The sequence below is a fragment of the Peromyscus leucopus genome, chromosome 7 (genome assembly GCF_004664715.2).
Source record: "Peromyscus leucopus breed LL Stock chromosome 7, UCI_PerLeu_2.1, whole genome shotgun sequence".
Taxonomy (NCBI): Eukaryota; Metazoa; Chordata; class Mammalia; order Rodentia; family Cricetidae; genus Peromyscus; species Peromyscus leucopus.
The window spans coordinates 45,234,511-45,253,470 of NC_051069.1; the positions used below are offsets into that span (position 1 = coordinate 45,234,511).

Sequence of the window (18,960 nt, forward strand, 5' to 3'; positions counted from 1 at the left end):
ATGAGATTCAGCCTTAGAGACAATTGGTCACGTTGTCCCTTTTTCAACACTAGCATGGTTCTGTATGTGAATGTGTTCCCTCCTATAAAGTCATGTTCCATTAATATTCCAAGCCAGATTTCAAACTTCAAAATCAGCCAACTAAGCCAACTAGGTAAACAGGTGATGATCTTCTCAAGACCTTAATCTCAATAGCTATGAAGCTGATGTAGTGGCATGACTCTAAACACTAGGTGGTGATAACAAATATTAGGCCGGACTCCCATGGTCCTATTTGCTGTAGCATACAGGTAGAACTCATGTGGGGCGTTTACCCACCAACCCCACAGCTTCCCAGAGTTTTCTTGAGTGTGAGCAGCAGGAAATATTAGATAGAAGGATTTATTGCAGAGAATCTTATGGAGATAAACAGATAGAAAATAAAGGATAACTCAAGAGGACCTGGAGGAACCTTTTCCAACGGGCCCTGACTGTCTCTGCCCCAGGGTTTTTATAGAGACGCCAAGGGGTGGAGCAAAAGACCTCCTCCCCAGCATAGCCAAGTGCAGACCATCTCAGACACCTGCACTCAGGCCCGTGGCCCTAATCATCCTCTATTGGAAACCTGCTGGGTAAAGTCACAAGGAACCTGAGAACGGCTCCCACAGGTCCCCCCTTCTTAATATATAAAAAATAACTCATTACTGGCCTACAGCAATCTCCATAGCTGTTACACCTCCCAGTATGGGGGTAGAGGATGATAAAGATGGCATTTCTCTTTTGAATTAGGTCCAAGGTGACTACAGCAGTCTTAGCTGCCTCAAGCCCTTTCTAAACTAAAAACTCTTGAGGCGACTACAAACTTAAAGAATCCCTTAGCTTCATCATTACCATTAACTGGTTAACATAAATATTACTATACGTAGTCACAATTCTCTCAATCATACAACTCAAAGCAAACTCTTAACAGAACCATTTGAATTCGCATATATGTTGCTATATATAGTTAACAATTTTCTCTGTCTTACAGCTTTAACTCAATCATTTGAATTTTCTTGTTAACAGAACATAGGAAAAACTTCGATGTATTCACATCAAACTTAAACATTTCCTTAACTCCACAAAACCAGGGTGCATTAATATCAATGGGTTTCTGCGAACATAATTCAATCTCATAACTCCTCCTTTTCTTTATAATTTTTTAAACAAAATTTCAAACCTAGTTAGAGAACCCAAACTTATACAATTCTACAAACCCATATTGAAAAGCAATATTTTCAATCTAACCATCAACACTTTGAATACTTTTAGCAAAAGTTTTTTTTTTAAAGATTTATTTATTTATTATGTATATAGCATGTATGACTGCAGGCCAGAAGAGGGCACACCAGATCTCGTTACAGATGGTTTGTGAGCCACCATGTGGTTGCTGGGAATTGAACTCAGGACCTCTGGAAGAACAGTCAGTGCTCTTAACCTCTGAGCCATCTCTCCAGCCCCCCAAAAGCAGTTTTTTTTTTTTTTTTTCCGAGACAGGGTTTCTCTGTGTAGCTTTGCGCCTTTCCTGGGACTCACTTGGTAGCCCAGGCTGGCCTCGAACTCACAGAGATTCCGCCTGCCTCTGCCTCCGAGTGCTGGATTAAAGGCGTGCGCCACCACCGCCGGCTCAAAAGCAGTTTTTTAATAAAACTCTTTACAATACTTTAAAAGTAGTCTCTTAGTATACCCCATTTGCATTTCTTACTAACAAAACATGACATTAATCCACTCAAACAACAATTTAAATTAACTAAAGAATATTAACTCTCCCTTTTCTTATAATTTTTAAGCAAAATCTCAAGCCTAGTTAGAAAACCCAAACTTTTCTGTTTAAACAGTTCCATTTGTAACACAAAACCAGTTCCATAAGTAATTCCATTTTTACATAAACAGTTCCCAAAACAATTCATGAATCACTAGTTAATAAAGCATATATGCATATACAAAACTGCATCTTGATTCTAGGTAGAAAATAAATTTCTTCATTTAAACAGTTCCATTTTTACTCCAATTCCGGAAAACCATTCCTAGGTCATTACTCAAAATTATCCCATTGCAATGAAATCTCTATTGTTTATTTCATTTCTTAAGTCTTAAAATTCAAAAGATAAATTCTGGTACTAGCTTTCCAAATAATGAGAAATCCATAACCAAAATCTTTTTGTAATTTTATATCATTTTAAGTTCAAAAAGTTTCAAACAAAAAATAAATTCTGGTATCAGGCTTTCACTTCCAAATATGAAGAGATGTTTTTTCAACCAAAACTTTTTGCAGTTAACAATTTTGTTCAAACAAGCATCTCTGAACTTTTATTCTCAAGCAGAGACCTTTTTTAGGTACAGCAGTAGTCTAAACCACATTTTTGATGTTAGCTCAGGTTTTTCTGTGTTGCGTTGATTTTCCACGGATCTCAGCTGCGGATGCCTTGTTGTGCTTGTTCTGGCGTCCACATTAGCTTCTTAGTGGCTTCTGGAGCTTTGAAAACCGCTCAAACTGACTACTTTTGCAGTCTACTAGGACACTACCTTCTGTGTCTCAGGTTCTTTCAACCATATAACATTAAGAACAGACTCACACTTAACATTTACACTTTACAAAACTCACATATAACATTTTTTTTTTGCCTTGCAAAGCATTTAGACTCACATTCAACATTTACATTTTTTTTTACAAACTCACATATAATGTATTAACATCTATTTATTTATACATCTTAAGGAAACTATAGAACTACTTAGCAAATATATTTCTTATTACTTCTAATATACTTCTTTTACAACTAGCATCTTTACTTACAAGCTTATTACTACATGTCTTAAGACTACCTTAGATACTTCTTACAAGCTTATAATCTTAGAGGAACTCTATAGATCTATTTTTACAAACTTATATAGGCTACCATTAGCATATATTTAACTTAGCAAGCACCTAAAGATTTCTTAACACAGATCTAACAAGACAGAATAATTTCTACAAACTCATATATCTTATTTTCATCTTTTTCTACTTCTTACTCAATTATCATCACTATCTCTATTAGAAAGATTTTCTTAACTAGACAAGAAGTACGTACATCATTTCTAAAGTTTTAGAGTTTATAGTCAGCTTTTCTATAACAACACTGGGATTTAGTGAGTGTTGTCGTTATAGAGTTGTGATACTTGTTGCTAGGGGACTGTAACATTCTCCGGACAAAATGGCACCCCAAAGTTGCCAAGTTCTCTCAGCCTTTCCGAACCGGCAGAGATGTACTGTCAGCAGTAAACGGTTTTTAACTAGAGGCTGTCCATTCACCCAAATTATAATAGCTCCCCTAAGTGCCTTCAATTCAGACAAACGTTTCTATTACAGCAGTACTTTTGGTTCGTCCTACGAAAACTTCACTTCACGCTGAGGGTGAAATTACCATATTTAGCTGCTGTAAAGCTCTTCGCCAAATACTGCACAGCTATTAGGTGATTTTTCTAAAGTATTTTTCTAAAGTAGCTAGTAAGCCAAAAGCGTCACAGCTCCGAACTCTATTTCCTCACTGTTTGCATTAACCAGTGACAAAACCTCAGAAATACTAATCGAGCCAATTTCATTTTGGTTCCTTTATAGGAAATGTCATTGGAGCTGACCCTTACTTAGTTCCACGCTCCTTACCAGACGCTCCGGTAACCACCGAGCTTCATTCTCTTCTTGTGAAAAAAACACAAACTGAAAGACCCCCGCCTCCATTATGAGGACATGGGGCGTTGGGCCGATGAAATGTTCCCCCCCCAATAACTTAGCCTAAGAAACGCCATTCTGAAGGAATCAGAAAAACAGGAGTTCACAGCGTAGCCAGCCACCCGGCCTTGAGAGAGATAACTATGGCAGCCATCCGGCTTGAGAGAGATAATTGTGGTCAGCGGCCTTGAGAGAAAGACAGTTTGAGTTAAATTAGGATATTTTATGGCGGGCCCCTGGCCTTGAGGAATAAGCAGCTGCCTGGGCAAGGCCAGATCAGCCACACACATACGACCCCAAGTTCACCCTGGCCTTCTTTGAAACAACCAATAGGGACCCTGTAACTATGCTTTTGCTTCTGTAACCGCGCCTCTGCCCTGGAATCCCATAAAAGTCCCCTTTGCCCTAGGAAGGGGCGCAAGTCCTCTGAGAAGACTTCGCCCGGGTACCCGTGTATCTAATAAACCCTCTTGCTTTTGCATCTGATCGGTGGTTTCGGTGTGTTTCCTTGGGTTTTGGGTCTCTCCTGAAGGAAGATCTCCTCTGGGGGTTCTTTCATTTGTGGCCCGTACGGGGACTGAGACCCTCCCTGAGACCACCGACCCACCGTCAGGAGGTAAGCCAGCCGGTCCTTGGTGTATGTCATCTCTGTCCTGTCTGAGTGTTGTCTGTTTGTCTGAATGTTGAATGTTGTCTGTTTGCGCGCGCTGATAATCTGTTCTGAGTAGTGGATCGAAGAGGCTGACGAGCCTGGACTTCGCCACTGCCCCCTGAAGACGTTCCACGGGGAGTCTGAAGTCCTCTCTGGGGCACGGTTTTAAGTCCCTCTCTGGGGCACGGTTTTAAGTCCCCTCTCTGGGGCACGGTTTTAAGTCCCCTCTCTGGGGCACGGTCTTTCTGGTTTTGCTTTCGGTTTGGAACCGAAGCCGCGCAGCGTGTGTTAGTCTCATTTGTGTTTGTCTGTCGTTTTTTTTTTTTTGTTTAACGTTCTCCTCTAGAAACAGTCATAGGAAGCCGCATCAGCGGATCTCTCCCGCTCCCCCGTTCCTCCTGACCCCTCACCAGCGTGTTGTTTCCTCTCCCCGCCGTTCCGCTGCTCCGGCGGCGGCGGCGGGTCGCCGGTGCGCCCCTCGCCTCTCCTGTCCCCCGCCGCGGCGCGGTCGGGGGGTCCGGGGCGGCACTGGGGGGGGGGCCTCCCCTCCTCGCTCCCCGCTCTCCCCGGCCGTCCGCGTCTCACCGCGCGGGCGGAGGGTCGGGGCTGCGCCAGTTTTTCCCGCTGCCGGGTTCCGCCCCGGGCCTGCGGTTTTCGCGCGCGGCGCCTCGCCTTGGCCGGCGCCTAGGCAGCCGACTTAGAACTGGTGCGGACCAGGGGAATCCGATCGCGAAGGCCGCGGCGGGCGGCGGGCGCGGGATGTGGCGGGGGCGCGCAGGCGGGGCCAGGGATGGGGTCGGCGGGGGACTCCCCCCCCCCCGGCGGCTACCGGCGCCAAGTGCGCTTCCGCCGCGGAGGGCACTTCCACCCTGGTGGCGCGCCGCGCGCTGCGCGACCGGCTCCGGCCAGGTGTGGGGAAGATGGCTCAGGGGCGGCGTCACCCGTGGACGCCGAGTCACCCGCCCCGAGTGTTACAGCCCCCGACAGCGCCGGAGGGACCGGCGCGCTCCTGCAGCGGCCCCCGAACAGCGAGGCTCCTGCTCCCTCCCCAATTGCTGGTCGCCTACGAGGAAGGCGCGACAAACCAGCCAAAGACAGCCAGTCTTCCTGGAGGCTCGGAGGTTCCAGGAGACGATAAAAGACCCACCAATTGCCTAATGCAGCACTTTCCCCTCACCCGCCGAACTGGGACTCCGCGACACCGAGGTAGGGAACACCTACGTCTCTATCGCCAGTTGCTCTTAGCGGGTCTCCGAGGGGCTCTAGACCCCCTACCAATCTGGCTCAGGTTACCAGGAAGAGACGCCAGCGTTTTTAGAAAGACTTAAAAAGGCAGGGAAAGTGTTTAAAAAAAAAAAAAAGTCCTGGCCACTGTAAATGTCTCAGGGAGGGTCAGAGAGGGAGTTAGGACTGGAGATTTGACAAAGACCAGTGTGCTTACTGTAAAAAGAGAGAACATTGGGCTCGTGACTGCCCAAAGAAGCCTCAAGGGTCTCGGAGACCTAAGCCAAGGGCCAAGGACCTCCTCAATCTGGAGGATTGGGGAGGTCACGGCCAGGAGCCCCCCCCCTGAGCCTAAGATAACTCTCAAGATTGGGGGGGCAGCCAAATGACCTTCCTAGTGGACACCGGGGCTCAAAATTCAGTCCTGGCCATACCGGAGGCTCTCTCAGTGACTGCACAGCTTTGGTCCAGGGGGCCACAGGTAGCAGGAGGTATCGATGGACCACCGAGAAAAGGTTCAGCTGGCATCTGGACAGGACCCAAAGGGACCCCCTACAAGTCCTAGCCCTTTGAACTGTTCGTGGAACGAGAGAACTCAGGCTTTGCAAAAGGAGTGCTGGTACAGAGACTGGGGCCCATGAAAGAGACCTGTAGCTTATCTATCCAAGAAATTAGACCCGGTAGCTACAGGATGGCCCCCTGTCTGTGCATGGTAGCCGCCTTGCTGTTTTGCTCAAGGATGCAGGGAAACTGACTTTGGGGCAGCCATTTACTGTGTTATCCTCCCATGCGGTGGAAGCTCTGGTCCAACAGCCCCCAGATCAAATGGTGTTCAGACGCAGTTGTTCCCTCAATCCGCACCCTGCTGCCCTTGCCAGACCCATCCAAGAGCACAATTGCCTCCAGATTCTGGTGGAGGCCCATGGCACCCGCTCCGACCTAACAGATTTTATCTGGTTCACGGATGGGAGCAGCTTCCTCCAAGAAGAAGAACGGAGGGCCGGAGCAGCCGTCACCACCGAATCGGAGGTAGTTTGGGCCTCACCACTGCCACTAAAGCATCGGCCCAAAAGAGCAGAGCTGATCGCGCTGACCCAGGCCTCCGGATGGTGGAAAGCCCGGAGGACCAGGAGCTACAAAGAAAATGGGGGCGGAATGGAGCCCCGAGCGACAAGCTTACATCATGGATGGACAGAGGCCTTCCTTACCAAGAAGGAGACCGCTAACGTGGTAACCAAGAAACTCCTGGATGACATCTTTCCCAGGTATAAATGCCCCAGATATTGGGGTCAAACAATGGGCCCGCCTTCGTCTCCCAGGTAAGTCAGAAGGTGGCCAGGCTACTGGGGATCAATTGGAAACTTCATTGTGCATACCGCCCCCAGAGCTCAGGACAGGTAGAATGTGCAAATAAAACCATTAAGGAGACTTTAACCCAATTAACGCTTACAACTGGCACTAGAGATTGGGTGCTCCTACTCCCCTAGCCCTTTAACGAGCCCGAAATACTCCTGGGCCTCATGGCCTAACCCATTTGAGATCATGTATGGGGCTCCCCACCAATTGTAAATTTCCTTCACCCTGATATCTCCTCTTTTGCACTAGCCCTAACCTAGAGGCGCACCTCCAAGCCCTCCAACTGGTGCAAAAGACGGTGTGGAAACCCCTGCCTACCGGGAGCAACTGAACGCGCCCAGTGGGGCCTCACCCATTCAAGATTGGGGACTCTGTCTGGGTCCGACGCCACATCCAGGAACCTAGAGCCGAGGTTGACAGGATAGCGGCTTGGGTCCGCGCGTCGCATGTGAAGGCTGCCAAGGAACCGACAAAACTGAGAGCACCGAGACATCTAGTTCAACGCTCTCTAAACCCACTAAAGATAAGACTCACCCGGGGGTCCCCTTGATCCCCTAATAGTCCTCCTGACATTAGGAGGGGCATCACCAGAGAGCCTGTTTCCTGACGCTGGCCCTGTTACTGGGAGGAATTACCATGGGCGAAATAGCTGCCGGGGTAGATACAGGGACCGAGCTCTTATGGAGACCGGCCAATTCAGACAGCTCCAAGCAGCCATGCTCAACAGAGATGGTTTAAAAGATGGTTCCAAAGGTCACCATGGTTTATGACCCTTGTCTCCACCATTATGGGCTCCCTAATCATCCTCCTGCTCGTTTTATTGTTCGGGCCATGTATCCTCAATAGATTGGTGCAATTCATCAAGGATAGGGTTTCTGTTGTCCAGGCCTTGATCCTAACCCAGCAATATCAGAGGCTCAGACAGTCAGAGATGGAGCTGACCCCTTATTCTCCATCCTAAAATGAAAGATTCCATTTGGTACAAAAGAAAATGGGGGAATGAAAGACCCCCGCTCCATTATGAGGACATGGGGCGTTGGGCCGATGAAATGTCCCCCCCCAATAACTTAGCCTAAGAAACGCCATTCTGAAGGAATCAGAAAAACAGGAGTTCACAGCCGTAGCAGCCACCCGGCCTTGAGAGAGATAACTATGGCCAGCCATCCGGCCTTGAGAGAGATAATTGTGGTCAGCGGCCTTGAGAGAAAGACAGTTGAGTTAAATTAGGATATTTTATGGCGGGCCCCTGGCCTTGAGGAATAAGCAGCTGGCCTGGGCAAGGCCAGATCAGCCACACAATACGACCCCAAGTTCACCCTGGCCTTCTTTGAAACAACCAATAGGGACCCTGTAACTATGCTTCTTGCTTCTGTAACCGCGCCTCTGCCCTGGAATCCCATAAAAAGTCCCCTTTGCCCTAGGAAGGGGCGCAAGTCCTCCGAGAGACTTCGCCCCGGGTACCGTGTATCTAATAAACCCTCTTGCTTTTGCATCTGATCGGTGGTTTCGGTGTGTTCCTTGGGTTTGGGGTCTCTCCTGAAGGAAGATCTCCTCTGGGGGTTCTTTCAAAACATGTCCTTGACCCCATATTAAAACAGGATCAGGGCCCTTCCATAATCCCGAGCAGGGATCTTTCCATTTCATTTGAGCAAAAGTCGCTTGGGTGCCACTGTGCCAAAATCTGTCTGCGGCAGACTGTTCATAGACATCCATATTCAAAAAGATCAGAACAAAAAGAGCGTGATTTAATGCATTGTGGCGATTGAGGGTTAATTTCTTCCTTTTTTATATTTATTTTTTGAAGTTGTATTTTAAGACTGCTATGAGCCCTTTCCACAATACCTTTTCCCTGAGGATTATAAGGAATATCTGTTTTATGTACGATTTCCCATTGGGTACAAAATTGTTGAAATGCCTTACTACTATATCCAGAACTATTATCAGTTTTAATAATTTTTGGTATACCCATATAGGAAAAACACTTCAAGCAGTGCATAATTACATGTTTTGTGGCTTCCCCAGGTTGTGCACTAGCCATTAAAAATCCTGAATAAGTGTCAATGGTCATATCTTAATTTGCCAAATTCTGCAATATGAGTAACATCCATTTGCCATAGATGATTGGGAAGAAGACCTCAAGGGTTTACCCCTAAGTGAGGGATAGGAAAATATTTTGGATATTTTAACTATTTGACAAGCTGCTTATTGGCAATATTGAATTGCTTTCTCTTAAGCTTTTGCTATTTTGATGAAGAACATGTGACTGTTGAGCCATTTCCACTTGGGATAATGCTACTATCTGTGTTAACTTATCAGCCATTACATTACCCTCAGCTAAAGGACCAGGAAGATTGAAGTGAGCTTTAATATGGCCCACAAAGCATGGCAGCTTTCTTTTGTGGATAGCGTCTTGAATTTGTTGAAACATTTTGACCTGATTGTTGTTAGTTCCAATATTTTCACCAAAACTGTTACTATTCAAAGGAGTCAAGAACATAGATGTTCTTTCATGAAACATATCCTTCATTAGCTTACTTTGAGAAAAAGCATTTTCAGGATTTAGTATTTTCACTTCATTAGCTTTAACTCCTGATGTAATTATTAGCAGCTGTAATATTTAGCATTGATTTCTTATAAGGAACTTCAGGTGAAACAACTATTTTGTAAGACAGCTAGATTTTCTGAAGTTTCCCATCTATAAAGCCGTCATTTCTTTTTTGAATGCCTGTTTCCTTGTCTCCTTATTAGATTTGCAAAGGAATTACTCATTGCAGGCAGTTTGTCCAAAAGGCAAAGAACTTTTTTAATTTCAACATAAGTTTCTTCATATCTAAGACAACTTTCAGTGTATAAACTGCTTTCCCTTGTTTTAAGGATTTTAAAGTGGCTAGTTTGCTCTTAAAGGTAGCTTTTTGTCAATCCAACTACATAAAAACTTTGCACAGCTATTAGGGTAAATAAGGCATTTTACCAACACCTAGTGAAGGGTTCACAACACGCTCCCCACCCCCCAACGGTCGCATTTACCAGGCGGACACTTCCGCCTAGCCAATTCCGGTCAGGCCGGACACCTCCGCCTAGCAAGTTCCGGCCAAGGCATCTCGCGTGACCAGAATCCGTGACGTTACATGGCTACGTAAGCGTGGCAACGTGACCATGTGATCTACGCACAGGCGTGGAGTAGTGATGTGACCTGGCCACGCCCCCAGCCGGTTTTTAAAGCGGAGCGCCATATTCCCCAGCTTCTTCTCCTCTTCCTCTTCTCCACGCACGTGTCTCTCCCACAGGCCTGCACTCTCTATCCCTGTATCTCTAATAAACTCTTATAAGCGGATTCTGTCGTGTTTTCGTGACACTTCCTTGCAGGGTAAGAACACAACGCAGCTAAATAACTAACACCGTAGTTCTGTATCCTTTCAATTTTTCATTGGAAATGACACTTAAACTCTTAGACAATTTTTCTCCTTATTCTTTTAAAAGCTGTATTTTAATTTTAGAGCTGACAAAAGTGTTTCAGGGCAATGTCGCCATCTTTTAGCAGAAAAACTACCTTTCCCAGAATGCATTTCCCTTATGATCAGTCCATAATAATATCAGTCCCCTTATATCATTTCCCATATTTCTTTTGGGTCTGATAGTCAACTGGTTCTCTTTTACCAGACTTGCCTGGGAGGTTTGAACAAAGTCTCTTGCCTTTGCAACCGGAGATTTGAACAAGCATTTTACATTTTCAGCTATGGCACATTGGGAGATTCCTATTCTCTTCCTCAGCTGGCTTCAACAGGTGTCTCTCCTTCATTTGACACTGGCCCCAGATGGATCAGAAGCGCACCTGCCTCGTTAGCGCGCATTGAGGCTGGCATTTCCGATAGCAACTTTCCTCGGGGCTTGCGTTTGTTTTAGCCAGTCAGTGAAAAACAAGATCATGTACAACAGCTTTTCCATAGCTCTTTCAGAGAGATTTTCTCCCACCGATCTTATTCTCATTTTGCTTGTTCCTTCCCCCCAGATGCAGAGCTTCAGGTATCTGTCTGCGGCTCTGTACCTCTGCTAGCTGCCCTTTGGAGGTAGGGGCTTTTTCTCTCCCCCTGAATCTGCCTCAAACTCTAGCAGCTTTGTCAGGTCATGCATTTTCTGGGGAGGAATCTGTCCCCTCTGTTTCTTCAGAGTCTTTCTCCCAGACAGTATCCAGTTTGGTCTCAGTTTATCCCCTCTACCCCAGAAACAGTTTCTGACACTACAGTGGCGGCTTTCCCTGCTACTGAAGGTAGGGTTTTTTTTTATCCATTTCTGTTTTCGGGGTCTGTGTGGTATGCGTACAGACTGAAAATCTAACAAGGGAGGTTTTTGCCATTTCTAAGCTCACATTAGGACAGGTGTTTTGCCTCATCAGGCCTTCACCTGGCCCAGTCCCCCAGTGGGTTGCATTTGTTTGTCTGGGTGCTCAAGGACAGAGCTTATGCCAGAGGCAATCACCCCTCAGGGCTACACTCCCTCAACTCACCGGGAGTCAGTTGAAACAAAGCTTTCTCAAAGAGGTGCTTTCTCTGACAGAAAAGAAAGCTTTACTCCTGGATAGTTCTGTTCTGCCCTGGCTGGGCGTTCTGACTCCGCACGCAGCATGACTGCTTCAGACACAGTTCAGCTTTACTGTTCTCCCAGAAAGGTCCTTTCTCTAATAGGAAAGCTTTTCTCAGATTTCTTTTTGCAGCTGTGAACCTATCAACCCGGGACTTGTAGGAAAGCAGACAACTGTGCCGTTCCCACCGGCTTTAGCTTTGTTTGTTCATTAGCAATCTTCCCCTGGGTCCTGCACCTTCCTGCCTCAGCTCTGTGCTCCAGGAAGTTTACAACTGCAGGAACCCTAGTATCCCTGAAATGCACTCCAACTCAGATGCTGGCCAGTTGCTGGGTTTTTGGTCAGAAGCGAGGATACAATGCTAACAGTTTGCATTGCTTCAGGGGATCTTTGCATTAGGACGATTAGGAGCACCTACCTTTTCATTCTGAAACGCTCACTGCTCACTCAGAAACAAAACCCTTGATGCCTCAGCTCCGCTGTAACTGAAAAGCTTGCCTTTTTTGCTTTTCTCAGGTAACCTTTCCTGCCCTTTTGGGCTCTCTGTAGCTCTTCACCCTTACTCTCCCCAAGCATTTCCCTCAGGGTACTCTGACCCACTCACTGTCTTTCACTAGCTTGAAGAGACAGAGCTTAGAAGGGGTTTTCAGAAACTTGTCCCTGACTCCTGCATTGCAGGGAGGATTGTTAAAGCTTGAAAGAACTTAGAGAGGTTTTGCTGTCTTGAGTTTGTTGTTTTCCCTTAGAGCTAATCACAGGTGGTCCCCATACTAATATCTACAGGTGATTCTAATTTGTCCTTCTGAGAAAGTTAAAGGCTTTAGTTTTTAAGTTTAAGAGCTTTTGAGAAAGATTAAGGCTTTTTAGATTTTCCCCCCCAAATTTTCCAAGAAACGCTTTATAGTTTAAGAGAAAGATTTTTTTTCCCCAGGAGAAAGACCAACTTTTCCCAAAACTTCCCAACTTTAAACTTTGACTTCTTACACCCTTATTTTTGCCTCAGGGAGAAAACACTTTCTCCTTGCTGCTTGCACTTAGCATTTCAGCCGTCCCCAGGTCAAAAGCTTCCATAGGAAACTTTTTCTTCCCCATAAGCTCAAAGAAGAGCTTTTTTACTACCCGAAAAGCCCAAAGATCCCCCCTCCCAGTTTGCGTTCATAGCCCCCAAAGTTAGAAAATTGAAGAGTCTTTCTGTCTAGTTGCCTTACTTGTTTTTTCCTACACAATCTTACACTTCTAAGTTTTTCCTACACTATATTACTACCCTATACCTTATTATTTTTCACAGATAGAAATTGAGAAAGGGATTGAAGATAGAAAATTTTGACAGAAGAGAATTTTGCTGCATCAGACAGATGTCTTCCAGTCTGCTTTCCTTTTCTCTCGAGGATAAAACTCCTGCCTCTCAATTATATATATATATTTTCCATAACACCGGCATACCTTTCCACTGGCAGGGCTGACCCACACTTTCGCCAAAAACTCTGTAATAAAACTATTGTTTCCTTTATCTTTAGTCCCTATTACTTTGTCTTTAGTCCCTGTTCATTTGTCTTAGTCCCCCCCTTTTTAGTCTCCCCCTTTTTCTTTAGTCCCCCCCCTTTTTTTTTTTTTTTTGGTTTTTGAGACAGGGTTTCTCTATGTAGCTTTGCGCCTTTTCCTGGAACTCACTTGGTAGCCCAGGCTGGCCTCGAACTCACAGAGATCCGCCTGGCTCTGCTCCCGAGTGCTGGATTAAAGGCGTGCGCCACCACCGCCCGGGTTTCTTTTTCTTTAGTTCCTGTTCATGGCGCCATTCTGTGGGCGTTTACCCACCAACCCCACAGCTTCCCAGAGTTTTCTTGAGTGTGAGCAGCAGGAAATATTAGATAGAAGGATTTATTGCAGAGAATCTTGTGGAGATAAAGAGATAGAAAATAAAGGGTAGCCTCAAGAGGGCCTGGAACCTTTTCCAATGGGCCCTGACTGTCTTTGCCCCAGGGTTTTTATGGAGACACCAAGGGTGGAGCAAAAGACCTCCTCCCCAGCACAGCCAAGTGCAGACCATCTCAGACACCTGCACTCAGGCCCGTGGCCCTAATCATCCTCTATTGGGACCTGCTGGGTAAAGCCACGAGGAACCCGAGAACGGGCTCCCACAAACTCAAACGAGAGTCCAGCATTGACTCTACTGCCATGCAAAGTCTAAGCAAGTCAGCCAGACTAATTGTTAACGTGGAACAGTAGATTTGGATTTGAAGTGTAAAAGATGTCCTGATCCACTTCTTTTACCTCTCTCTGTAATAAACCCCTGAGTTAGGTACTTCATAAAGAATATAAGCTTTTCTGTCTCAGAGTTCTGGGAATTCAAGAGCATGGGATGGGCATCTTCCATCCTCTCTGATGGCGCAGTGGGAGTCAGGAGAGAAGGAAGGAGCCTTCAGGTTGTGAGTCAGAAGGGAGAGGCGTTCAGGAGCTGGTCTTGCTGCCGAAGTAGCAATTCACTTCAAGAAAAATAACTGGGGTCCTCCGAGGACTGGGTCAGTCCCTTCTGAAGTCAGCACCCCTAATGATCTATATTCTTTTTTGTTTGTTTGTTTTTCGAGATAGGGTTTCTCTGTGTAGTTTTGGTGCCTGTTCTGGATCTTGCTCTGTAGACCAGGCTGGCCTCAAACTCACAGAGAGCCTCCTGGCTCTGCCTCCGGAGTGCTGGATTTAAAGGCGTGTGCCACCACCGCCGGCTTCTAACTATGTTCTTTTACCCACCCCATCCCTTACAATTACCACACTGAGGGTCAAGCTTCTCATATTCGGACCTTTGAGGGACAAACATAAATTATAGGGAAGTGTTGCCAGTGGTGAAGATAATTTAATTGATGAGGAAAAAATAATTTTAAACTCAATTTCTTAAAATATGTAGTCAAAAATATGTAAGTATTTCTAGCTCCATATAAGGAAATAGACAATAGAAATGTTTTACACTGAGAAAAAATTGTATGACTTCTAAAATTATGATATTAATATGCACATGTGTTTATGATATATAAACTCCTTTAAAAATTATAATTCAGTAGATTTTAGTATAATCTGTTCACAAAGCTTTAAAAGTAACACCACTTTGTTAATTTTTTTCCCTCACCGCTATGACAAAATGCCTATTTAAAGCAACTTAAGCAAGAAAGAGTTTATTTTGCCCTACCGTTTGAAGATCACGTCCATCATGATGGGAAAGTCATGGTGGCCAGTACATGAGGCAGCTGGCTAAGCTGAATCCCTAGTTGGGAAGGAGAGAGATTAAATATTAGTTCTCAGTTAGGTCTCTTCTTTTTATGCTGTCTTAGAACCACAGCCTACGGAATAGTGTCACCCACAGTCAGGGTGGGTTTTCCTACACCAGCTAACCTAATCTAGAAATTTCCTTCTACCATGTGGGGCTGGAGATCAGACTCAGGTCAGCAGGTATGTTAGGCACTTTTCTTTGGCTGTGATGAAAACGCCAGGGCTAAAAGCAGCTTAAAGGTAAAAACGATTTGTTTCAGCTCACGGTTCCAGAGGGGATACAACCCATCACTGTGGTGAAGGCAGAGCAGCAGGCAGGCATGGTGGAAGGTGCAGGAAGCTTGCAGGAAGGTGAAGGAGGGGAGGCTGTCTATGTTTGCCATCTGACTTGGCTATTTTCCTCTTGCTGTGATAAAATACTCTGGCAAAAGCGACCTGGGAAAGAAGTGGGTTGTTCTGGCTCTCGGTGTGAGGGCATAGTCCATCACGGCAGTGGAGTCAAGGGAGCAGGAACCTGAGATATCTGGTCACATGATGTCTGCAGCCAGGAAGAAGAGAGTGATGAATGCAGGCACAACGCTATCTTTCTCTTTTTTATGCAGTCCAGGACCTGAGCACAAGGAGTGGCACCTTCTACTTTTAGGGGGAGCTTCCCACTCTAACCTAATTAAGACAGTCCCTGGCTGGCATGGACAGAGGCTGACCTACTCAGGAAAATCCCCCACAGCTGTGCCTGAGGAGTCCCTAAGTGATTCTAGAATCTGTCCAGTTGACAACCAAGACTGTCACATCATCTTAAGTAATCCATTCATTTTTGTCTTTGTTATGTGCTCCTGGCAAATGCTCTACCAGTATGTTAGATCACCAGACTCTTAACATGTTTTTATTTGAGCTGCCCTTGAACTCACTGTGTATTTCAGATCAGCACAGGTTAGTTCAGTGCACCAATGTGTGATGCATTCCACACACATTGGTCCATTCTCAGCAGCTGCATTATCCTAGTCCGTCACTGCCTCTGCCTGGGAACTTTGTTCTCATGACTTTCAGGAGACCCCACGTTCTGACTTCTCTTATTTCCCAAGTGCTGCTGCTTCTGCCCAATGAGTTTCTTCTCTTTCTTTATTAGATGTACCAGAGTTTGTGCTTGATCCTCTCTATCTTTCATGCTTTGTTTATTGGTGAGCTCATCCAAAGTATTATTCTGTAAAACCTTTAATTGGAATCTTCATCCCAGACTCTTTCTCAACACCAGGCTCCTATATTCAACACTATACCTGTATTTCTATTTGGCGCCACTTGTGTGTCTCACACACAGTTCAAACTCAGTAAGCAAAAGCCTGGCTCCTGATGCCCACCAGTAAATTTATTCTCCTCGTAGCCTTCCTGTTTCAGCCAATGACAGCCCCGATTATTACAATTTCTCAAGCTTAATATGTTAACATCGTTTATTCCTCTTTGTTTCCCACTCCACACATACTGGGTTGTAGAAATCCACTTGTCTTTTCAAACATATCCAGAAGGGAAGTATGCCTCACCCCCCCACCCCCATTGCTATCTTTCTCTTCTGAGCCAGCATCAGTTCTCAAGATAATATCACTTAGATGTCTGTATTAGTTACTTCTCTGTCGAACGTGTCATCAGGCAGGTGAACTATAACGAACCTTGCAAATCTATAGGTGTCAGATGCTTTTGCATTCTCAGCTTTTGGGTTAATGGAGATTAGACAGTACCAGCTTAGCAACACTTTCCACGAACTTACATAGAAGTCATGGGTATTAGGTCAGATAGGCAGGATGATAAAAAAAAAAAAAATGGCTGGTAAAACATAACCCAAGATAACTTTGGCTCTTCATGTATGACATCCCATATCACCACATTCACATTTTTCTGTTCAGTCAAGGGCCTGGTAGTCTACAGCATTTGAATAAAGATGTGCCTTCTCCAAGGAACTGGGGTTCAGTCTTATAAATTAATTTTTAAAGATGTTTTGTGATAGTAACAGAAGGCTGAGTAATGAATGGATTATAGCAATATCCCAAATCATCTGTTTTCCCTTAGTCTTTCCTGCTCCTAAGATTCTTAAACACAGCAGCCAGAATGATCATCCTAAATCATCAGTTTCATGTCCAAAGCCTGAATTGACTACCACTTCACGCAGGATTCAAGCCCCTACTCTTAGGCCCTACCCAGCCTGGTTTCTGCATTTCCCTGGCCTCATTTCCTGCCTTTTGACTCCTCTCCCTGGCATCCTTGACTCTCTTAGAACTGGAATGCCTGGTTCTGGTCCTGCCTCAGTGCCCATGTCCTGGTTGTTTTCTCTGCTTGGGCAGCCTTTCCTCAACTACTGTGTAACCCTACCTCCAGGGAGTCTTTCTTCTCTGCAGCGCCCCCACCCCCACCCCAGAGCTCACTTGAAACCCACCTCCCGGCACCTACTTCCTTGTTTTGGTGTTTATTACCTTTGAACATATTCTACAGTGTACTGCTTTACTATGTGAATTTTTGTCAGTTTTCTTTCCCAGCCAGAATAATGAGTTTTAAAGGGAAAGGATAGTTGCCTTTTTTGTGTCCACTGGTATATCCAAAGCACCTGAAAGTGTCTGAAATGGTGTTTAGCATTTGACGAGTGGTTTGCTTTTTATTTAAAATTTTTTGAGTTTATAATATCATTACATCATTTCCCGCTTCCTTTTCCTTATTTCCTTACTCCAAACCCTCCCATATATCCCTCCTTGTTCTCTTTTAAATTCAGGGTCTCTTTTTTCATTGTTGTTACATACTTACATACACATACACACAAAAACATAAATACAGCCTGCTCAATCTGCATAATGAATAGTGTATAAAACATACTTGTGTGCATGTGTTTTCAGGCCTGACTGTTTCATACTGGATAACCAATTGGTGTGCTCTTCCCCGGAGAAGACTGTTTCTTACGTTCTCAGCATTCCTTTGTTTCCTGTAGTTCTTCCTGTAGGGTTGAGGCCTCATGAGCCTTCCCTAGCCTTGTTGACATATTTTTAAATGAATATGATGGTGTTGAGTTAGATCATGGTCACCCAGTCTTCCAAAGGCTGAGGTTGTGAATGATGGTTTTGGACTATGAAGGCCACAGACATAGTTCTGTGCATTCTATGGGTGTACACAGGCTCCTTCCAGGGCTGTTACCACATTATTTGGATTTCAGAGGCTTGTCTGGCTCTCAACTTAGTTCTTTTCTTTTTCCAGGGCTAAAATTTTCATGTTAGGATTTCCTGTTTCCTTGTTGTCTATGATTGAAGTGGTCCTAACTTAGTCCTAGAAATTCCACGGTATTCTTATTTTCTCTCCTTATGAGCCCTGACACTTGCCACCATAATTGGACATGGCTCCCTCAAGCAGAGTGATATCTGGGCCAACCCCTGACACTTGGTCCTTTTTTCTTAAATAGCTAAATACTTGCTAAAGTAGTAAATTGGAGAGAGGGGAGGCAAAAGCAAGCTTTTTATCTTTGTTCTTAGAACTGAAAGTTCTCTTAATACTTACCAGCTTCATGTGTTAGTGCAAAGTTCAGACTGCAGCTGGAGAGATACTCTACAGACCCACACTCTGAAAAACTGCCTTATGATGAAGCATAAATGCCACCCAAATGTCACATGGTGTCCTTGGGGACAATTTTGTGTCAGAGTAACTATATCCAGCCTTTCCTAAAATGTTAATTTTTTTTGTTTTATTTTTAATTATGTGAGCGCGCGCGCACACACACACACACACACACACACACACACACACACACACACAGAGGTCTGAGTGAAGGTGCCGGTGGAGGCCAGGAAATGGCACTGGAGCCGCTGGAGCTGGAATTCCAGGCTGTTGTGAGCCACTAGTGTGGACACTAGGAAACTATCTTCTGCTGTTAACAGCCGAGCCATCATTCCAGTCAAATATGTAAAATCTAATGTATGATTCTTTTAAAAGTAAAAGTTGAATACGCTGGGAGTCGGGGCCTAAACCAGTCCGTGGAACCTCAAGCAGAATATTTTGGTCTTCACCTTAGTGCTGCTAAAACTCGAACTACACTCAGCCATCAAGTGTCTTAAGGAAATTCTAGTGTCCTGGCTTTTAACATGAGTTATTACTTCAAAACCATTTTTCTTTTTCAAACTTCGAGTTGTCTTAAAA

The 18,960-nt window shown here is 45.0% G+C and overlaps 1 protein-coding gene across 1 annotated transcript in view; it reads left to right on the forward strand.

Moving 5' to 3' along the window:
- Positions 1–18,960, forward strand: part of LOC114695283 (beta-galactosidase-1-like protein 2) — a 66,593-nt gene that overhangs the window by 5,303 nt on the left and 42,330 nt on the right. The gene's annotated exons all lie outside the window — the stretch shown is intronic.